Genomic DNA, 21,467 nt, shown 5'->3' on the forward strand with positions numbered 1-21,467 from the left:
CCTAGAGAGAAATCTGGAAGAAAGAGAAATCTGGATCCTTTGGTGGTAGTGAAAGCTCAAAACAACATTATCTGGGGGAGAGAGGGAAAGTTAGTCATTACCACCAAGCAAAATGAAATGTTTCCTTCCCTTTAGCAAAGTCAGTACTCAGCAAGCATCTAAGGAAGGAGGTGCCACACTGCTGTATTATATGCAATCTGGGATCTCAGAGGAATCAGGTCAAATTAGAGTTTTAGCATTTTCTTAAAATTCTTTACATCTTTGCCTTTGCATTTCCTGTTTTCCAGCCTTTCATTCATTAATTTGACCACTATTGATTGAGACTTTCTAAATGATTTTATGAGAGTCAAGTATCCCTGTTTTCATGAAAATGAAAGTCTTCATGGAGTAAATGAAATAAATGCATGGTATGATAAAAGGTGATATTTGCTAGGCAGTAAAAGGGGAATGGGGAGTTCTGGTGGGGAGGGGGGTTGATGTAATTACAAATAGGATAGTCATGGAAGATGTATCTGACCATAAGAATAAATCCTGAAAGAAATGAGGGTATAAGCCATGCAGATATCTGTGAGAAGAACATTAGGAACAGAGGGAAAAAGCAAGTGCAAAGGCCCTAAGGCAGGAAGCAGTCTGGTGCCTTCAAGGAACAACAAGGAGCCCAGTGTGGCTGAAGCAGAGTGACTGAGGAGATAAATAGGAAAAAAAGAGTTCGGAGGGCTGACAGAAGCCACTCATGGTAGTTTTTTCAGCCACTGTGAATAGTTTGGCTTTTATTAGGGGTGTGGAGGGAAGTCATTGGATAATTCTGATATGAGACATGGCAGGTGAATATGTAGAAATATGCAGTATGCCAGATGTTGAGAACTGCTATGGAGAAAAATAGAAACAATGGAAAAGAAATGGTGATGCACCAGAAAAAATGAAAGAGGGCCCAAATGGATAAAATTAGAAATAGAGAGGAGAAGTTACAACCAATATCACAGAAATACAAACAATCATAAGAGAATACTAAGAAGAGTTATACAACAACAAATGGACCACCTAGGTGAAACATACCATTGTCCAAGACTGAATCAGGAAAAATAGAAAATCTGAACAGACCAGTTAATAGTAATGGAATTGAATGAGTAATTTTAAAACTACCAATAAACAAAAGTCCAGGACCATGCAGCTTCACAGACGAACTCTACCAATATTTAGAGAAGAATTATCATCAAGGGAATGATTCCAAACTCATTCTATGAGGCCAACGTTATCCAATACCAAAATCAGACAAAGACACACACAAAAAATTATAGGCCAATATCCCTGCTGAACATAGATGCAAAACTCCTCAACAAAATATTAGCAAATCCAATTCAACAATACACTAAAAGAATCATATATTAGGATCCAGTGGGATTTATTCCAGGGATACGAGGATGGTTCAATATTTGCAAATCAATCAGTGTGACACACCACATAACATCAATAAAAACCACATGAACCTCTCAATAGATATAGAAAAAGCATTTGACAAAATTCAACATTCATTCATGATAAAAACTCTCAATGAAGTGGATATAGAGGGAACATACCTTAACATAATAAAGCCCATTTATGGCAGACCCACAGCTAACATCATACTCCACGGTGAAAAGTAGAAAGCATTTCTCTAAGATCACGTTTTTTAGTAGCATATGGTTTAGTCTCCACATGTTTGTGCTTTCCACATTTTCTTCCTGTATTTGATTTCCAGTTTCATACTGTTGTGGTCAGAAAAATACTTGATGTAATTTCTATCCTCTTAAGTTTGCTGAGACTTGTTTTTTTTCCCTAGCATGTGATCTATCCTAGAGAATATTCTATGTGCACTTGAAAAGAATGTGTTTTCTGGTTTTTGGTTGGAATGTCCTGTAGACATTCATTTCAACTGGTCTAATGTGTCACTGTTTCCTTATTGACCTTCTGTCTGGAAGATCTGTCCATTGGTGTAAGTTGGCTGTTAAAGTGCCCTAATATTATAGTATTATTGTCAATTTCTTCCTTTACGTCTGTTAATATTTCCCTGATTGTTAGGTGCATATATGTTAATGAATGTTATTCCTCTCTTTGTATTGGTCCCCTTATCATTATATAATGCCCCATTTTGTCTTTTGTTATAGACCATTTAAAGTCTACTTTCTTTGACAAGAGTATTGCTACCACAGTTTTCTTTCCATTTCCATTTTCATGAAACATCTTTTTCCATCCTCTCACTTTCACTCTCTGTGTGTCTTTAGCTCTGAAGTGGGTCTCTTGTAGGCAGCATATAGATGGGTCATTTTAAAAATCTAATCAGCCACCTTATGTTTTTTGATTGAAGCATTTAGTTCATTGACATTTAAAGTTATTATTGATAGGCATGTACTTATTGTCATTTTGTTACTTGTTTCCTGGTTGTGTTTGTAGTTCTCTCTTCTTTTAGTTTCTTCCCTTGTGGTTTAATGATTTTCTTTAGTGGTATACTTGTTTTCCTTTCTCTCTAGTTTTTGTATATCTATTGTAGATTTTTGTTTTGTGGGTATCATGGGGTTTATGTATAAGGAACTATAGCTGTATCTACTTGTTTTAAACTAATAGTCATTTAAGTTCAAAATCATTTTAAAAGATCTACTTTTTTTTTTTTACTTCTCTTTCCCATGTTTTGAGGTTTGGGTGTCATATTTTACATCTTCATCTCTATCCCTTAACTGTTTATTGTAGTTGTAGTTGATTTTGCAGTTTTTGTCCTTTAATCTTCATATGGGTTTATTTGAGTTGTTAATCCACAGACTTTACTATATATTTGCCTTTATTAGTGGGATTTTTCCTTTCCTATAAATTCTTACTCTTGTTATAGCTTTTTCTTTTCCACTTAGAGAAGATGGTCAGTTTAGTATTGATGAACTCTTCAGTTTTTGCTTGTCTGAGAACTTCTTTATCTCTCCTTCAATTCTGAATGATAATCTTGTTGGTTAGAGTATCCTAGATTATAGGTTTTTCCCTTTCAGCACTTTAAACATATAATGCCACTCCCTTGCTATCTGCAAAATTTCTGCAGAGAAATCAGCTAATAGCCTCATGGGACTTCCCTTGTATATGACTCTTTGTTTTTCTCTTGCTGCCTTTAGAATTATCTTTTTATTCTTAAATTTTGACATTTTAATTATGATATGTCTTGGCGTGAGTCTGTTTGTGTTCAACTTGTTTGGGACCCTCTGTGCTTTCTGTACCTGGATATGTTTCCATCTTCAGGTTTGGGAAGTTTTCAGCCATAATTTCATCACATATATTTTCAATCCCCTTCTCTCTCTCTTCTGTTTTTGGGACACCTATAATGCAAGTGTTGGTATGCTTGATGTTATCCCCAAAAAACCTTAAATTGTTTTAATTTTTTAATTAAAAAAAAAATTGGCCATGCAGCATGCCTTGTGGAATCTTAGTTCCCTGACCAGGGATTGAAACCACATCCTTGGCAGTGAAATCATGGAGTCCTAACCACTGGACTGCCAGGGAATTCCCTTAAATTTTTTTATTTTTGCTGTTCTGATTAGGTGTTTTCCATTATTCTATCTTCCAGATTACTTATGTCTTCTTCTGTATAAGCTAGTATGCTGTTCATTTTCTCTAGTATGTTTTTCATTTCAGTTATTGTATTCTTCAGCTCTGACAGGTTCTTTTTCTTTTTTTTTTGCCATTGTACATGTATTTTATTTTTTTATTGGGGTATATTTGCTTTACAATGTTGTGTTAGTTTCTGCTGTACAATTAAGTGAATCAGCTATATGTATACATATATCCCCTCCCTCTTGGGCCTCCCTCCCATTCCCACCCCCCATCCCACCCATCTAGGTCACCACGGAACACTGAGCTGAGCTCCCTTTGTTATATGGCAGGTGCCCACTAGCTATCTCTTTTACACATGGCAGTGCACATACGTCAATTCCAATCTCCCAATTCATCCCACCCCACCCATGTCCACACATCCATTCTCTACGTCTGTGTCTCTATTCCTGCCCTGCAGATAGGTTCATCTGTACCATTTTTCTAGATTCCACATATATGTGTTAATATATGATACTTGTTTTTCTCTTTCTGACTTACTTCCCTCTGTATGACAGACTCTAGGTCCATCCATATCTCTATAAATGACCCAATTTATTTCTTTTTTATGGCTGAGTAATATTCCATTGTATATATGTACCACATCTTCTTTATCTATTCATCTGTTGATGGGCTTTAGGTTGCTTCCATGCCCTAGCTATTGTAAATAGTGCTGCAATGAACATTTGGGTGCAGGTCTCGTTTTGAATTATGTTTTTCTCAGGGTATATGCCCAGCAATTGGATTGTTGGGTCATATGGTAGTTCTGTTTTTACTTTTTTGAGGAATGTCCATACTGTTCTCCATAGTGGCTGTATCAATTTACATTCCCACCCACAGTTAAAGAAGGTTCCCTTTTTTCCACACCCTCTCCAGCATTTATTGTGTGTATATTTTTTGATGATGGCCATTCTGACTGGTGTGAGGTGATACCTCATTGTAGTTTTGATTTGCTTTTCTCTAATAATTAGTGATGTTGAGCATCTTTTCATGTGCTTAATGGCCACTTGTATGTCTTCTTTGAAGAAATGTCTATTTAGGTCTTCTGCCCATTTTTGATTCCACCCATTTTGTTTTTTTTGATATTGAGCTGCATGAGCTGTTTGTATATTTTGGAGATTAATCCTTTGTCCATTTATTTGTTTGCAAATATTTTCTCCCATTCTGAGTGTTGTCTTTTCATCTTGTTTATGGTTTCCTTTGCTGTGTAAAATCTTTTAAGTTTTATTAGGTCCCATTTGTTAATTTTTATTTTAATTCCATTACTCTAGGAGGTGGGTCAAAAAAGATCTTGTTGTGATTTACGTCAATGTGTGTTCTTCCTATGTTTTCCTCTAAGAGCTTTATAGTGTCTGGTCTTACATTCAGGTCTTTAATCCATTTTGAGTTTATTTTTGTCTATAGTGTTAGGGAGTGTTCTAATTTCATTCTTTTACATTTAGCTGTCCACTTTTCCTAGCACCACTTATTGAAAAGACTGTCTTTTCTCTGTTGTATATCCTTACCTCCTTTGTCATAGATTAGGTGACCATAGGTGTGTGGGTTTATTTCTGGGCTTTCTATCGATTAATCTATATTTCTGTTTTTGTGCTAGTACCATACTGTCTTGATTACTGTTGCTTTGTAGTATAGTCTGAAGTCAGGAAGTCTGATTTCTCCAGCTCTGTTTTTTTTTTTTTTTTTTTTTTTTCAAGATTGCTTTGGCTATTCAGGGTCTTTTGTTTCTCCATACAAATATTTAGATGTTTGTTCTAGTTCTGTGAAAAATACCTTTGATAGGGATTGCATTGAATTTGTAGATTGCTTTGGGTAGTATAGTCATTTTCACAATATTGATTCTTCCAATCCAAGAACATGGTATATCTCTCCATCTGTTTGTGTCATCTTTGATTTCTTTCATCAGTATCTTATAGTTTTCTGGGTACAGGTCTTTTACCTCCTTAGGTAGGTTTATTCCTAGGTATTTTATTCTTTTTGTTGCAGTGGTAAATGGGATTGTCTCTTCAATTTCTCTTTCTGATTTTTTGTTGTTAGTGTATAGGAATGCAAGAGACTTCTGTGCATTAATTTTGTATCCTCCAACTTTACCAGATTCATTGATGAGCTGTAGTAGTTTTATGATGGCATCTTTAGGATTTTCTGTGTACAGTATCATGTTATCTGCAAGCAGTGAAAGTTTTGCTGCTTCTTTTCAAATTTGGATTCCTGATATTTCTTTTTCTTCTCTGATTGCCATGGCTAGGACTTCCAAAACTATGTTGAATAATAGTGGTGAGAGTGGACATCCTTGTCTTGTTCCTGATCTTAGTGAAAATGCTTTCAGTTTTTCACCATTGCGAATGACGTTTGCTGTGGATGTGTCATATATGGCCTTTATTATGTTGAGGTAGGTTCCCTCTATGCCCACTTTTTGAAGAGTTTTTATCATACACTGGTGTTTAACTTTGTCAAAAGCTTTTTCTGCATCTATTGAGATGATCACATGGTTTTTATTCTTTAATTTGTTAATAAGATGTATCACATTGATTGATTTGTATATATTGAAGAATCCTTGCATCCTGGGGATAAATCCCACTTGATCATGGTGTATGATCCTTTTAATGTGTTTTTGGATTCTTTTGCAAGTATTTTGTTGAGAATTTTTGTGTCTATGTTCATCAGAGATATTGGTCTGTTATTTTCTTTTGTGTGATATCATTGTCTGGTTTTGGTATCAGGGTGATGTTGGCCTTGTAGAATGAGCTTGGGAGTATTCCTTCCTCTGTAGTTTTTTGGAAGAGTTTGAGAAGGATGGGTATTAGCTCTTTTCTAAATTTAATAGAATTCACCTGTGAAGCCATCTGGTCCTGGACTTTTCTTTGTTGGAAGATTTTTAATTACCCTTTCAATTTCATTACTTGTGATTGGTCTATTTATATTTTCTAATTCTTCGTGGTTCATTTTTTTTTTCTATACAGTTTTTTTTGTGATTCATTCTTGAAGGTTGAACGTTTCTAAGAATTCGTCCATTTCTTCCAGGTTGTCCATTTTATTGGTGTATAGTTGCTTGTATTAGTCTCTTATGATCCTTTGTATTTCTGCAGTGTCAGTTGTAATGTCTCCTTTTTCTCTTCTAATTTTTTTTTTTTTTTTTTTTGCGATACACGGGCCTCTCACTGTTGTGGCCTCTCCCGTTGTGGAGCACAGGCTCCAGACACACAGGCTCAGCAGCCATGGCTCACAGGCCCAGCTGCTCCGCGGCATGTGGGATCTTCCCGGACAGGGGCACGAACCCACGTTCCCTGCATCGGCAGGCGGACTCTCAACCACTGCGCCACCAGGGAAGCCCTCTTCTAATTTTATTGATTTGAGTCCTCTCCCTTTTTTCCTTGATGAGTCTGGCTAAAGTTTTATCAATTTTGTTTATCTTTGCAAAGAACCAGCTTTTAGTTTCATTGATTTTTCCTATTGTTTTCTTCATTTCTATTTCACTTATTTCTGCTCTGATTTTATAGTTTTTTTTTTCTTCTACTTAGTTGGGTTTTGTTTGTTCTTCATTCTCTAGTTGCTTTAGGTGTAAGGTTAGGTTGTTTGAGATATTTCTTGTTTCTTGTTGTAGGATTGCATTGCTATAAATTTCCTCCTAAGGATTGCTTTTGCTGCATCTCATAGGTTTTGGGTTGTGTTTTTGTTGTCATTTATTTCTATGTATTTTTTGACATCCTCTTTGATTTCTTCAGTGATCTCTTGGTTATTTAGTAGCATATTGTTTAGCCTCCACGTGTTTGTGTTCTTTTACTTTTTTCCTGTAATTGATTTCTAATCTCATAGCATTGTGGGCAGAAAAGATGCTTGATATGATTCCAATTTTCTTAAATTTACCGATGCTTGATTTGTGACGCAAGATGTGATCTATCCTGGAGAATGTTCCGTGTACACTTGAGAAGAAAGTGTATTCTGTTGCTTTCAGATGGAATGTCTTATAAATATCAATTAAGTCTATCTGGTCTAATGTATCATTTATAACTTGTGTTTCCTTATTTATTTTCTGTCTGGATGATCTGTCCATTGGTGTAAGTGCGGTGTTAATATCCCCCACTATTATTGTGTTACTGTCAATTTTCCCTCCCTTTTATGGCTGTTAGCATTTGCCTATGTATTGAGGTGCTCCTATGTCAGATGCATAAATATTTATAATTGTTATGTCTTCTTCTTGGATCGATCCCTTGATCATTATGTAGTATCCTTCCTTGTCTCTTGTAACAGTCTTTATTTTAAAGTCTAATTTATCTGATATGAGTATTGCTATGCTAGCCATTTGCATGGAATACCTTCTTCCATCCCCTCCCTTTCAGTCTGTATGTGTCTCTGGATTTGAAGTTGGTCTCTTGTAGACAGCATATATACAGGTCTTGTTTTTGTATCCATTCAGCCAGGATGTGTCTTTTGGTTAGAGCATTTAATCCATTTACATTTAAGGTACTTATTGATATGTTTGTCCCTATTACCATTTTCTTTATTGTTTTGGGTTTGTTTTGTAGGTCTTTTTCTTCTTCTTCTCCTGTGTCTCCTCCCTAAAGAAGTTCCTTTAGCATTTGTTGTAAAGCTGGTTTGGTGGTGCTGAATTCTCTTAGCTTTTGCTTGTCTGTAAAGCTTTTGATTTCTCCATTGAAGGTGAATGAGATCCTTTCTGGGTGGAGTAGTCTTAGTTGTAGGTTTTTCCCTTTCATTACTTTAAATATATCCTGACACTCGCTTCTGCCGGGCAGAGTTTCTGCTGAAAAATCAGCTGATAACCTTATGGGAATTCCCTTGTATATTATTGTTTTGCTTTTCCCTTGCTGCTTTTAATATTTTTTCTTTGAATTTAATTTTTGTTAGTTTGATTAATATGTGTCTCATTATGTTTCTTCTTGGGTTTACCCTCTATGGGACTCTTTGTGCTTCCTGGACTTGGATGGCTATTTCCTTTCCCATGTTAGGGAAGTTTTCAACTATAATCTCTTCAAATGTTTTCTCAGACCCTTTCTCTTTCTCTTCTTCTTCTGGAACCCCTATAATTTGAATGTTGGTGCATTTAATGTTGTCCCAGAAGTCTCTGAGACTGTCCTCATTTCTTTTCATTCTTTTTTCTTTTTTCTGTTCCTTGGCAGTTATTTCCACCATTCTGTCTTCCAGCTTACTCATTGATTCTTCTGTCTTAGTTATTCTGTTATTGATTCCTTCTAGTGTATTTTTCATTTCAGTTATTTTGATGTTCATCACTGTTTGTTTGTTCTTTAGTTCTTCTAGGTCCTTGTTAAACATATCTTGTATTTTCTTGATCCGTGCCTCCATTCTATTTCCAAGATTTTGGATCATCTTTACTGTCATTCTTCTGTATTCTTTTTCAGGTAGCTTGCCTATTTCCTCTTCATTAATTTTGTCTTATAGGTTTTTACCTTGTTCCTTCATCTATAACATTTTTTTGTCATCTCTTTTTTATTTGATGGGTTGGGCTGTGTTCCTGTCTTGCTGGTTGTTTGGCCTGAGACAGCCAGCACTGGAGTTTTCAGGTGGTTGGGTGGAGCTGGGTGTTGGTGCCAAGAGGAGGACCTCTGGGGGACCTCACACCAATTAATATTCTCTGGGAGCTAAAGTTCTCTGTTAATTCAGCGGCTTGGACTTGGTGCTCCCACCACAGGAGCTCAGTCCTGACCCCCGGCCTGGGAACCAAGACCCTGCAAGCTGCGACAAAAACAAAAATAAAAGTCAAAAAAGCAACAGACAGAAAAGAGTAAAACAATAATAAAGAATAAAAAATTAAATTTAAAAATATAAAATATGTTAGAAATAATAAAAATGAAACAACAACAGCAAAACAAAATGGAACCCTGACAGCAAAAAAAAAGTAAAAAATAAAATAAATAAAAATTAAAAAAAGAAAATTCCCTTGTTCCTCCTCTCTCAGTGTCCTTGCATCCATGGTGAGCTACAGGCTACCACCGCCTCCCCAGTAGGGCTCCAAGACTTCTAGGTAGGTCTCTGGATCTGCTGTGTCAGCCCCATCTCTGTGTGTGTTCCTCTCACCAGTGTCTGTTCCTGGAGCTGGCCCAGAGCACATGTGCTCTTGGAGGCCAGCTGGGGTGCAGCACTCCACAAGTGTGCCTGCAGGGGCTGGTGCAGCTGAAGGAGGCCTTGGAGGGTGCCGTGCTTGGCCCACCTGGACCCGTATGGCCAGAGGAGGCCCTCTCAGGGGTAGCGTACAGGCTGCCAGAACCTGTGCTGCCAGAGGAGGATTGGCAGAGGTGGAGCTTGGGCCTGGGACCCACGCAGCTGGAAGAGGCCTTTGTCGGGGTGGGGCTCAGGCCCAGGACCTGCTTGGCTGGAGGGGGCCCCAGGGGGGTGGGGTTTCAGGCCTGGGGCCCCAGCAGGCTTGCTGGGGCCCCAGTGGGCAAGGGAGGTGCTGGACATGTTCCCCTCTGATCCCCTGATCCCCTGAAGGTCCCTCTCCATCCTTGCTGGTCCCCTTGCCATGAGGGACCCCCAGGGGGTGGGGGGTTCAGACCTAGGACCCCAGCAGAGTTGCTAGGGCCTGAGTAGGTGGGGGAGACACTGGCTGCACTGCCCTCTGATCCCCCAATTCCCTGAAAGTCTCTCCCCATCCCCTTATCCCTGCACTGTAGGTGGGCCCCTCTGAGTGTGGGAACCTCTCCCTCCCCAGCCCCAATTAAGGGGTGCCAGTCCCACCCCGCCTCCACTTTTCTTCCCTTCCTCCTTCCCTCCCACATCCTACCTGGTTGTGTGGGGATTCCTCCCACCCCCTTAAGTGTCTGAGGAACCCCACCAGTGCCTAGTAGGTGCCCTAGTTGTGAGGAGATGTGAACTCCGCATCTTCCTACTCTACCATCTTGACTCTGCCCCCTCTCTGACTGTTTCTTTTTAAATTTTCTAGTTTCTTATTAAAACTCTCACCATGTTCATCTATTCTTTTCCCTAATTTAGTTAGCATTCTTATTACTAATGCTTTGAATTCTTTATCTAGTAAATTATTTATTTCTGTTTCATTAGTTGTTGTTCAGGGGTTTTCTCATGCTCTCTCAGTTGAGACAAATTCTTCTGTCTCCTCATTTTGCTTAGGTAAAACAGTTACCTATAGCTGTCTTGAAACAGTGTCCTTACATTGGAGTGTCCCTGTACAATCTGTGTGGTCCTGGTGGCTTTGGTGAGAAAGCTAGATTTGATGTGAACGCAAGTCACATCTTTCCTCATGATGTGCTGGCAGCTATCCACTCAATAGGAGGTGGGGCTGGAGAAGGAGGGGCTAGGGCTGGAGTCAGGTGTGAGGTAGGGATTTCCCTCTGCTCAGTGGCTGTCACTGCTCTGTTAGGGCTGGGGTCAGGTTCCAAGTTGCTGGAACAGAAGCTTGAGGGTTGGGTCCAAGCATGTGCTCTTACCCCTTCCAGCACTGGCATCCTCTGCCCCAGTGGGGAGCAGAGCTGAAGCATGAGGGGCTGGTGTGGGTATTCAGCAAGGGTTGGGGCATGAAGTGTGGTGGTCTGGCCACCATCAGAGACCTGTTCTGCCTCTTATAGGCCACCTGTACAATTGCCAATAATTGCTGTTTCCCTCCCTGTTCAGATGCTGCTTAGGGTTTGAGCCACCACAAGGAACACTCTGCTTTTGGTAGTGGAGGAAACCTGTATAGCTACTAAATGACAAGACAGATGAATATTACAGGCATAATGTTGAGCAAAAGAAGCCAGGAACCAAAAAGTACCTACTGTATGATTCCATTTATATTAAGCTCAATAAAGGAAAAATTAATCAACGGTGATAGAAGTCAGAATAGTGATTACCTTTGGGGGTATACTGACTGGGAGGGAGCCATCTGAAGTGGTGCAACTATTGTATGTTATGATCTGTTGGTGAATATTCATGTTGAGTTATGCAATTAAAATTTGTACTCTTTACTATACATACCTTAATAAAAAAGATAAAAGCAAATTCAAGTAAAAGTAATGACATATAAAAGAAAGAAAGAAAGAGAGAAAGAGAGAAAGAGAAAGAAAGAAAAGAAAGAAAGAAAGAAAGAAATCAAGCACTATGTAAATGCTCGAAGACACAGGATATTTCTAGGCAGTCTATATGTCTGTTCATAACTGCTGCAGTCTGAATTGAACGTTTGTGCCCCCCCAACCACAAATTTCTATGTTGAAAACCTAATGCCCAAGATGATAGTATTAGAAGATGGGGGCCTTTTGGAATTGATTAAGTCATGAGGGCCCAGCCTTCATAAATGGGTTTAGTGCCCTTATGAAAGAGGCCTTGGAGAGCTGGCTTGCTCCTTCCACCATGTGAGGATACGACGGTATGTCTGCAACCTGGGAGTGGGCCCTCATCTAACCAGGCTGGCACCCTGATCTCAGGCTTTGAGTCTCCAGCACTATAAGCAATAAAATTCTGTTGTTTATAAGCTGCCCAGTCTATGGTATTTTGTTATAGCAGCCTAAATGAACTAAGATGGTAACCATACCTGGATAGGCCCATTAACCTTGTATGTTACAGAAGTAAAAAAGGATTTGTTTGAAAAACTTAGATTCACAATATGAAATTTAAAAATTATGTATATTTAGTAGTACCTTAATAAGTAAAGGTAACAACAATGAAAATTATTCGTGAAAGTTGATATAAACTCCCAATTTTCTCTCTCTGAATGTCTGGGAAGAACTGTCTTCAATGTGGTTAGGGAAATAATCTCCAGCCTGGTCTGATTTAATCTACCGTCCTTTTTTCCTTTGCCTCATTTGGTGTCTGCTGATTCTGTTTTCCTGCCATGTTTTAACTGTTTCCTACCGTGGATGTTGCAGATGTCTGATCTTGTATTCTAGCCTTATCTCCATTCTCTGCTTATAAATGTTGCTCTCTGCAACAAGCCCTGTACAATGCAAGTGTCCTGTTGCTTCTCCTCTAGTTTTTCCAAAGTGTGCCTTCTAAATTCATTCATTCATTTAACAAAAAGTCAATGTGTTTATACTTTGTGGACAGGGTTTTTAAAAAGATTTTTGAAAAATCTTTTTAAAACCATGTCATTTCACATTTATTAAGATGTCTTCATAACCCATATAAACTTTTTTTGGCTATAAAATTTTTGAAAGGATTTTTTTTCTTTTTAAATAACTTAGCTGCAAATAACTCCCTTAAAATACCACTAGCTATGATTTCTTGCTGATATTGGAAAGTGATAAAATGTAACTTAAAAAGGGTTTTCAAATATAATGATATTTTATGAACACTAAATTTAAAAATTACTAATAATTAATTGATAATCATTAATTTAATAATCAATGCTTTATTTTTAAGATTTTAACATTTGTTAATTTTACTTTCTGTGTTTATTTTTTGGAGTCAGTTAATATATTTTAGCTCTCAAAAATTTTTATAAGTCCTGGAAATGCCTGAAAGTTTTTTCACTGGTCCTGTGATGATTATAGTGCATAAAAGAAGCCTGATTGTGTACTCTTTCTACACAAGTTTTCTTTCTATGTGTTTGTTTTCTTGCGTAATTGGTGTACTCTTGGTTATGCCAATGGGAGGAGTATTTCTGAATTTCTTTTGACTGTAAGAATGAAAGCCTCCGTTGAGTTGAGACACAAATGCCTATGTTGGTTAAAGCACTAACCAACCCCCAGCCCTGCCTAAGGAACAGGATAGGGGGTGTGGCAAACAGATAAGAATAGGAATTGAGAGTAAATATTTAGAACATTATAAAGGTAATTTGAGAATGTAATTTTATTCTGTGGAATTTAATAATAAAAAGTTGGGCTTCCTTTTTTGATGTTATTTTGTTTAGTAATTTATTCTTATTACATTTTTGAAAAATCATGATGGATTGGGGAAAAAATAGTCCTCTACCATAGATGGTTTGAGAAACAGTGATGTACACTACACTTTAATATAGTAAGTTCTTGATACGTGTTTGTTTCAACAAATATATAAACTAATAATCATGTAGTTTTGGCAGTAAGCTACATTATGTTTCCTTCTAGATCTGGAGTTTTCTCACTTGAAAAAGAGGTCTTCGTTTAGAAACATCTAGTGTAATCTGTGATAGTGAAGAACTTCTGAGTACAAAGTATTTTAGAGAAAATTGATACAACTTTAAAAGCTACTCAGTGATAAAACAGTAAGTTTAAATATATCTCACTGTAGAAAGTCGTAAGTACCTTCTTGCCCTTGAAAATTTGCCAAAGAATCAGTTTTTGCACCAAGAGTAGACTCCCTTTCATCATGTTCCTCTACAATTTAGGATATACTCGAGTGATATATATATATATATATATATATATATATATATATATGTATTTTGCCTCCACATATGGCTACAATGTGGTTTATTTCATGAGGTTTTCTAAATCCCCATTAGTCTTTTCCTGAAGTGGCTGTGGTTAAACACAAATAGGTGAAGAACTCCCCCATAATATTTATCTGGTATTCTTTTTTCCTTGATGACTAGACTGTTTACTCTTAAAGATAAGAATTTTACCCTATAAGAAATTTGAATTTATTTATTTAATCTTTTAAAGCAAACTTTTAGGGGATTGAGATAGAGAGGGATTGAAATGCCAGATTCATTTAAAAAATCCTTTTACCATGCAGGTGACTATAACTGAATTTTCAAATATGCTAATTGACTTAGCAAGTACCTAGACTGGTTAGAGCTTTTATTTATCTAAGTATTCATAGTTTTAAATCACAACTGACGAGCACAGAGAAGACAACCATGTAAAAAAATGTGGGAAACAAGATCATCAACTTCTAATGACCTTACTTCTGGTCTCATCCTTCATCCTTCCTATATCCCTTAATTATTAGTTACTGTTGACCACTTTTGCCATCTTTGACTCTCTCCCACTTAAGTTTCCACAGCGTTGATTCACCCTGCTGCCTACTTCTCCTCCTGTTCACTCCATTCTCCTCCCATTTAAGTGTGGGCATAGCACATGTTTGGTGCTCAGCCTTCTTCTTGATTATACCTCACTTGGAGAGTGTGGCTTTGACTATCAGATGAATGGCTCCTTGAAGGGGTTGGTATCTCCAACTGTGATGTCATTCAGCCTTTTTTCCTCTGTGTTTCTGTCTACAAATTCAGCATTACAGCACAATACGCAGAAGTACTGCAGTGTTCTCAGTGATCAAATATTAAATAATTCAGCTAATGATTTCCTTCTTTCAACAGTGACTGAGTCTCTATTTCGTACCTTCCAGGCTCTTTGCAACACACTGGAAAGAAAGTAGAGATGACAGAGAAAGAAATTGCTCTTAAGGAGCTTACATTCCAGTAATGCATGCACAGAATGAAATAAGTTCCATAACAGAAGTATGCACAATGGATGTGTCTTGAGAATACAGAATAGGAAGTTGGCTATCATCAAATGGAGGGCATTGAAGGCTGAGAAAATAATGTGAGTAGAGTCAATAACATATTATCAGCAAGGAGGGAATTTTCCCAGTTACTCCTCTTGAATTCTTGTGGTTGGACTAATACTAAAATTGACAGAAGAAAGATTAATAGAAGAAAAAGAAACAAATATTAAATCGTGTGCACAAAGGTCTCATAGAAATGGGACCTAAAAAGTGTCCAAGCAGGCAGCTTTTATATGTATGTATATATATATATATTTTTTTTTTGACAAAGAAACAGTAAATTTGAGAGAAATTAACAGGGCACAGAAACTTAGATTTGGGTACTTAATTAGTAAGAAATTTAAGCAGTGTTTGGGTGTGAATAGTAAATTAGTAAAGAGGTAACAGGTATTTTATAGAGCCTTCTTTGCCCTGAATTCCCTACCTCTGGTGATAAGGATGTCATTCTACCTCTTGGTACAGGGAGGGCACCTCTCACATCAGAGATTTATTTCCTGCTGTCAGGGAGACAGAGGGGAGGATCAGATTGTCCCTCCTGTATTGGCTATTTCTTTCTTTCTTTTTTTTAATTAAGGTGTTCAGTGATTATCTGACTTTTTATTTAAAAAGAAAGAAATGTGTAACCTTTAGTATGTGACAGTTTCAACTGGGAATGACATTAGCATATTTGGAGCACAAACAAAATCTTCTGTAGACAATGTTGGTTTATATATACAAATGAACTAGTTTTCAAAAATGTGAAGGTATTCTATTTGGAAGTTAAGGTGATTATTATTATTATTTTTAATATTTATTGGAGTATAGTTGCCTTACAATGTTGTGTTAGTTTCTACTGTACAGCAAAGTGAATCAGCTATACATATACTTATATCCCATCCTTTTTGGATTTCCTTCCCATTTAGGTCACCACAGAGCATTGAGTAGAGTTCCCTGTGCTATACAATATTTTCTCGTTAGTTATGCATTTTATACATAGTATCAATAGTGTATATATATCAATCTCAATCTCCCAATTCATCCCACCCCCCCTTTCCCCCTTGGTATCCATATGTTTGTTCTCTACGCCTGTGTCTCTATTCTGCTTTGTAAATAAGATCGTCTATACCAATTTTTTCAGATTCCACATGTATGTGTTAATACACGATACTTGTTTTTCTCTTTCTGACTTACTTCACTCCGTATGACAGACTCTAGGTCCATCCATGTCTCTACAAATGACCCAATTTCGTTCCTTTTTATGGCTGAGTAATATTCCACTGTATATATGTACCACATCTTCTTTATCCATTCCTCTGTTGATGGACATTTAGGTTGTTTCCATGTCCCAGCTATTCCATGTCCCACTATTGTAAATAGTGCTGCAATGAACATTGAGGTGCATGTCTCTTTTTGAGGCTATTTCTTAAGTAACTTTAATTCAAAATAATCATTATGGCATTAAGGCATATTTTGGGGATGCCTGCCCTGGGTTCCAACAATTACATCCTGAATTAGCAAGTATTCTTTTGGTTTAGTAGGCTGAGAAGTGAATCAAAATTAAGAGCTCAAGAAAGGGAAGAATTATGTAACATGAAAATCGGTAAGCAGAGAGGCCGGTAAGTTTTAGAGTTGTTACTAAGTTTATAAAACAATAAAAATGAAAATATTATTTCTTAGAAGATATGCTAAGAACCCAAGGTAAGAAGAAATAGAATAATTTGCATTAAAAAGCTCAGTTAAAGGTTATGAGATAGGCAGAGGGGAGGTTGTCATATTTCACAGATGGAAATCAATATTGATTTTGATCTAGAAATAAGGGCTCAAATATATTTATTATAATAATTATTATGTAAAGACAATAGGATAAATAGGATGTATGACTAGGAAATCACTAGAAAAGAAGAAAAAGCTAATAAAAGTCAATGCAGCAAAAGATAGAATTATAAAGAAGGGAAATAGCAAAGTGAATAAAAATAGAAAGCATACAAAATGATAGTAGTCATATCACTTAGAGTAATTAATATGAATGCTGCAAATATTCCTGTTATAAGACAAAATTCCTGGGCTGGGCCCTAATTACAAAATCTAAATATTGTTATCTACATACAACAGATACGCCTAAACCTAAATGACTAGACAGTTCAGAATAAGATGAAAAAAATAAACTGTATCATGGGAGATAAACTGATATCTTTAATGTATCAACATCCCTTACATAGAGGGGACCATTTTCTCTTCTTCCCGGAATCCCTACATAGGCCACTGAAATAGAATTTTCAACCGTATATTAGAAAATGGAAGGGAATTTCCTCCCTACATTCTGTCCTTCTCAAACTTTCAGTGAATTGAGAGAAAGAATTAGGCATGCAGGGCTGCCACCTGCACAGGGCTGCCCATCTGTGCCAGTGGTGAGTAGAGGACTGAAACTCAGCTGCATTTTCAGGCCTTGTGCCCTGGAAGAGAGTTAGGTTTACCTGAAGGAAGGATTAATTCCAACAAGGATTTTGTGGACTCTAAACCCTGTGCAATAGGGTCTGGATCCACCTAGAGAAGGTATCTCTATCTCCAAAGTTGCCATTTGTGTTATCTGGGTACTGTGTGGACATGTGTATGTCAGCTGCTTCTGGGTTCTTTTCTCTTTTCAATCTGTCTACCGCAGAGCCAGGGTATTCTAGTCTCCTTTCCTCCGTTTGACAAGCTTAATGGGGTAGACATTGTTTCCTGAATTAAGAGGCCTATGGTTTATGCATGTACTGAGGAGAGGGACTGGTGTTAAGTCTGATTAATTCAGGAGCCAAGTTTTAGGAAGTGTTAGCATTTGGCCTCTGCATTCCGCAAATTATCTTTGTCAGTAAGAAAGCTGATAGTTTGTTTTGATTTCTATATTCTGAGTCTTTGTCTGCTATTCCTCATGAGTAAATTTGGGTTATGCATTCTTGGCAGGCATACTACATTAGTGATGTTTTGTTCTTCTCAATATATCAACAGTAACATAAAGGACCCAGCATAAAGTAGATAGTTACTGTATCTCACCCTATTGTTATATCTTTTATTGTGAGCAGTTTCTCAGCATTTGGGGGGAAAAAGTAGAGAATTAATTGATTTAATAAATAAAATTATATATATATATATATATATATATATATATAAAAACTGAATCACCTTGCTGTCCACTTGAAATTAACACAATATTGTAAATTCAACAAAAAAATAATACTAGCTATACACACTATAAAGATAATGGTAAAATTCATGCTAAAAATATAAATTTTTGTATATGTAAAGTGATATTAAATAGAAAATGAAAAGCACTATGACACGTAGAAAAAAATAAATAAACCTTTTTTCTTTTCTAGCATTTTATATGTGAGTGTGTTTATCTTAAAGTTGATGATGAAACCTGAAACAGAAGTGAAGTTGCCTAAGACTGACCATTCCAAGAGGCAATTAATGAGATACTGTTCTCAGACCCAGTGATGATGCTTCTAGAGAACCATTTGGAGAGTTTTTCACGTGTTCCATGCAAGGACTGGCATCTGATTCACAACTACAAAATTTAAAGGTGAGAGTCAGTGGCCTGAGCTCTGTTGACTAGGAGCACAGTGAGGGAAAATGGCTCTGTCGGAATCCACCACAACTTCTAGCATCTGGTGTGACAAAGGATGTTTGAATTTCCCATGAACCCATGAGGCCCCCGAGGTTGGAATGTATTGGGTTGTTATGAGTGGAACTCCACACAAGAGGAGTAAATCCAATGGAGGGGTGGGCCACAAAAACCAGTGGCTAAAGGGGAAGTTGTAAGAGGAGGCATAGTGTACGTCAGATGAACTGTAGGTGAGAGATCCCCAATGATGGAAGTTGTCTCTGAAAAAGCCACAAAACCACTCCAAGAAAGAAAGAATTGACATTTAGAACATCCCTCACAGAGAGAATACCTATACCAGAGTATAACTGTACTGTGAAATAATACTATATTTACTTTTACTTCTTTTCAATCTCCTCACTCCAATCCCTGAAAGGTCCCAAAGCATCAGCTAGGGAGTCAAGGAGAAGGTAGAATAAGAGCTGAAGATGATTCTAACCATCCCCATCTTCTTTCATTATAGGCTTCCAAGACTGAAGTAGGCTAGAGATCAGAGAAGAGAGAAGTTTTAAATTTGATGAGAATAGGATTTTGATTATTATACTGACTAGATTTTTTAATACCTGGAAAAAGAGATTATTAAATTTCATTGAGTCTAAGATGCTATTGATTATAAGATGTTCCATTATTTTATATAACACTTGGGGAAAAAAATCCCTTCCAATTATGACTACAAGATGACTTTGAGATTCAGAGATGAGATATTAAAATGGAAAAATATGTTCATCTTAGACTAGACAAAATAGAGTAATATTTTATTATGTGAGGGTGATTGGAAAAGCTGTGAGATCTGATTGAGATTTCATTGAAGGGAGGGTACGTGAACTAATAATAGAGCATTTAAAGGGGGGCAGTGGTGATAAAAAGTCAAATTCCTGCCTTTACCCTACAGTGTCCAACTGGTACAATAAACTGGTTAAACAATGTAATTTCTCAGTCTAATTTCAAGCAAACACACACATACCCACACACATGAGCTAAACCTGCCTTTGACAAAAGCCTGAAGAGAAAAGGGGATCCAGGCACTCAAAGGCTCATTTTAAAGGTTTACCTTCTCCAACTAACATACGTCTAATCCTTCCCAGAAAGAGCAGAACACTCCTTGAGTGCTAAAATAGATGCCAGATTTCAGTTGGAATTAAAAATTGGGATATGTGGAAATAATGAAATACTTTGGATGTTTTCATAATTTTGAGAATTAACAGGAAAGACTTAGATCTCATGCTCTCAGTAACACATTTGATAACATGGGGAGATTAATAGTATAACTGAAATATCATTTGGCCTCCCTGCCTCTCAGATGTCTAGATAAACTACACTGAATCCTCCCAGTTCTATGGACCGTGAAAGTCTAAAGAACTCCCATTTGCTTTTGTGAATTCCTGGAGAATTACGTCTCACAGTCCCCTAAGCCTCTGACTCTCGTGTGTATCAATCTGGATTTGAAACTAGACTCCTCTGGGGGTTTTAAAATATGTCCAAAAATTCTTTGACATTCCTCTCTTCAAGAGATGGCACTTAACTCCTCTTCCATTGAGTGTGGGATGGACTAACTGACTTAAATGAAATGAATAATGTATGTATGACATTGTGTGGCTTCTGACACCAGGATGTAAAGCACATGGCTTCCTTCTTGCCTTCTCTCTTGGATTGCTTGCTCTGGAGGAAGCTAGCTTCCATGTCATGAGGACACTCAAGCAGCCCTCTGGAGAGAGAGGTTCATGTGGTGAGAAACAGGAGTCCAGCCTACAGCCATGTAATTAAGCCCTCTTGGAAGTGGAGGTTGGTATCTTTGGCAATGTACTGAGGCCAAGGGACATTTTAGAAGGAGAGGCCAGAGTTTGTATTTATACTGTTGGGGAGGAAGAAATTTTCCACTACCGTTCTAGGTTCTTCTGGCTGGTCTAAGAATTAAATTGACATGAGACAGATTAACAGGAGAAAATCACACAAAAGTTTAAAAACATGTATACATGGGAGAGACCCAGAAAAATTAAATAACTTGCTAAAAAGGTTGAAACCCTCACCTTAACTATCATTTTCAGCTAAAGACAAAAGAAGATGTTGGGGGTAGGAGTTTAGGACTTCACAGGGGAGGAAGGCCATTGACGGGAGACGGAAAAGCAAATGTTTGGTAAACAAATGTTTGCTGGACCATGAAGAGACAATGGGACACAGGAATTTTAACAAACAAACTTTGCTAGGTTCATCCCTGTTTACAAACCTAGTTCATACTATAATTATCTACTGTGACAGCTCCCTTCCTGGAACAAGGCTTCTATCTACTATCTTCAGGCAGTTTGAAGCGGGAAGGTCAAAGTTTCTTCCTGAATCTTTTGGGCCTTGATTGTTTTCAGTTTGAAATAATCCACATACCAGAGAGACATTTTGGGGTGTCAAGTTTTGCTCACCTACAATATTTCTGTCAGCAGTAATTATAGCAAGGCTCAGAATCAACTGGCCTCAACAATACTTAATATCTTACTAAAGTAAGTAAAGTAGTATTTTAAAAAAGTAAAATAAAGGTAAAGTATGAATGAGGTATAATACTTAATACTGTTACTAAGCATGGGGCTCTCTGCCCAATGCACATAGAAACCAATACTATGGCACTGACTTCTGAGAAAAGAAAACGCTTTAGTGAGAAGGCGACCGGCAAGAAGACAGGAGGCAAGGCTCTCAGCCTGTTTCCCTGATCTGGGGTTCAGTCAAATTTTTATGAGTTAAGGTAGAATGGGTTGGTATGTGGAAGCACTGGTTGATATGGGGCAGGGTTCAATTGGAGGGCTTCAGGACTTGGCCGTGTATGGTAAGATATGGTAAAGAGGCTTCAGCACGGGATCTTCCTGGACAAAAA

The 21,467-nt window shown here is 37.4% G+C and overlaps 1 long non-coding RNA gene across 1 annotated transcript in view; it reads left to right on the forward strand.

The window, feature by feature from the left end:
* LOC113609204 (uncharacterized) overlaps nt 1-20,545 on the forward strand; it is a 46,187-nt gene extending 25,642 nt beyond the window's left edge. The window contains exons 2-3 of the long non-coding RNA XR_003428556.1: nt 14,830-15,026; nt 18,324-20,545. This is a non-coding gene — a long non-coding RNA (uncharacterized LOC113609204). The remainder of the gene's footprint in view (nt 1-14,829; nt 15,027-18,323) is intronic.
* The last annotated feature ends 922 nt before the right edge of the window (nt 20,546-21,467 follow it).

This window comes from Aethalodelphis obliquidens, unplaced genomic scaffold (assembly GCF_003676395.1).
Source record: "Aethalodelphis obliquidens isolate GAN/ISIS:26980383/991018 unplaced genomic scaffold, ASM367639v1 scaffold55, whole genome shotgun sequence".
Taxonomy (NCBI): domain Eukaryota; kingdom Metazoa; phylum Chordata; class Mammalia; order Artiodactyla; family Delphinidae; genus Aethalodelphis; species Aethalodelphis obliquidens.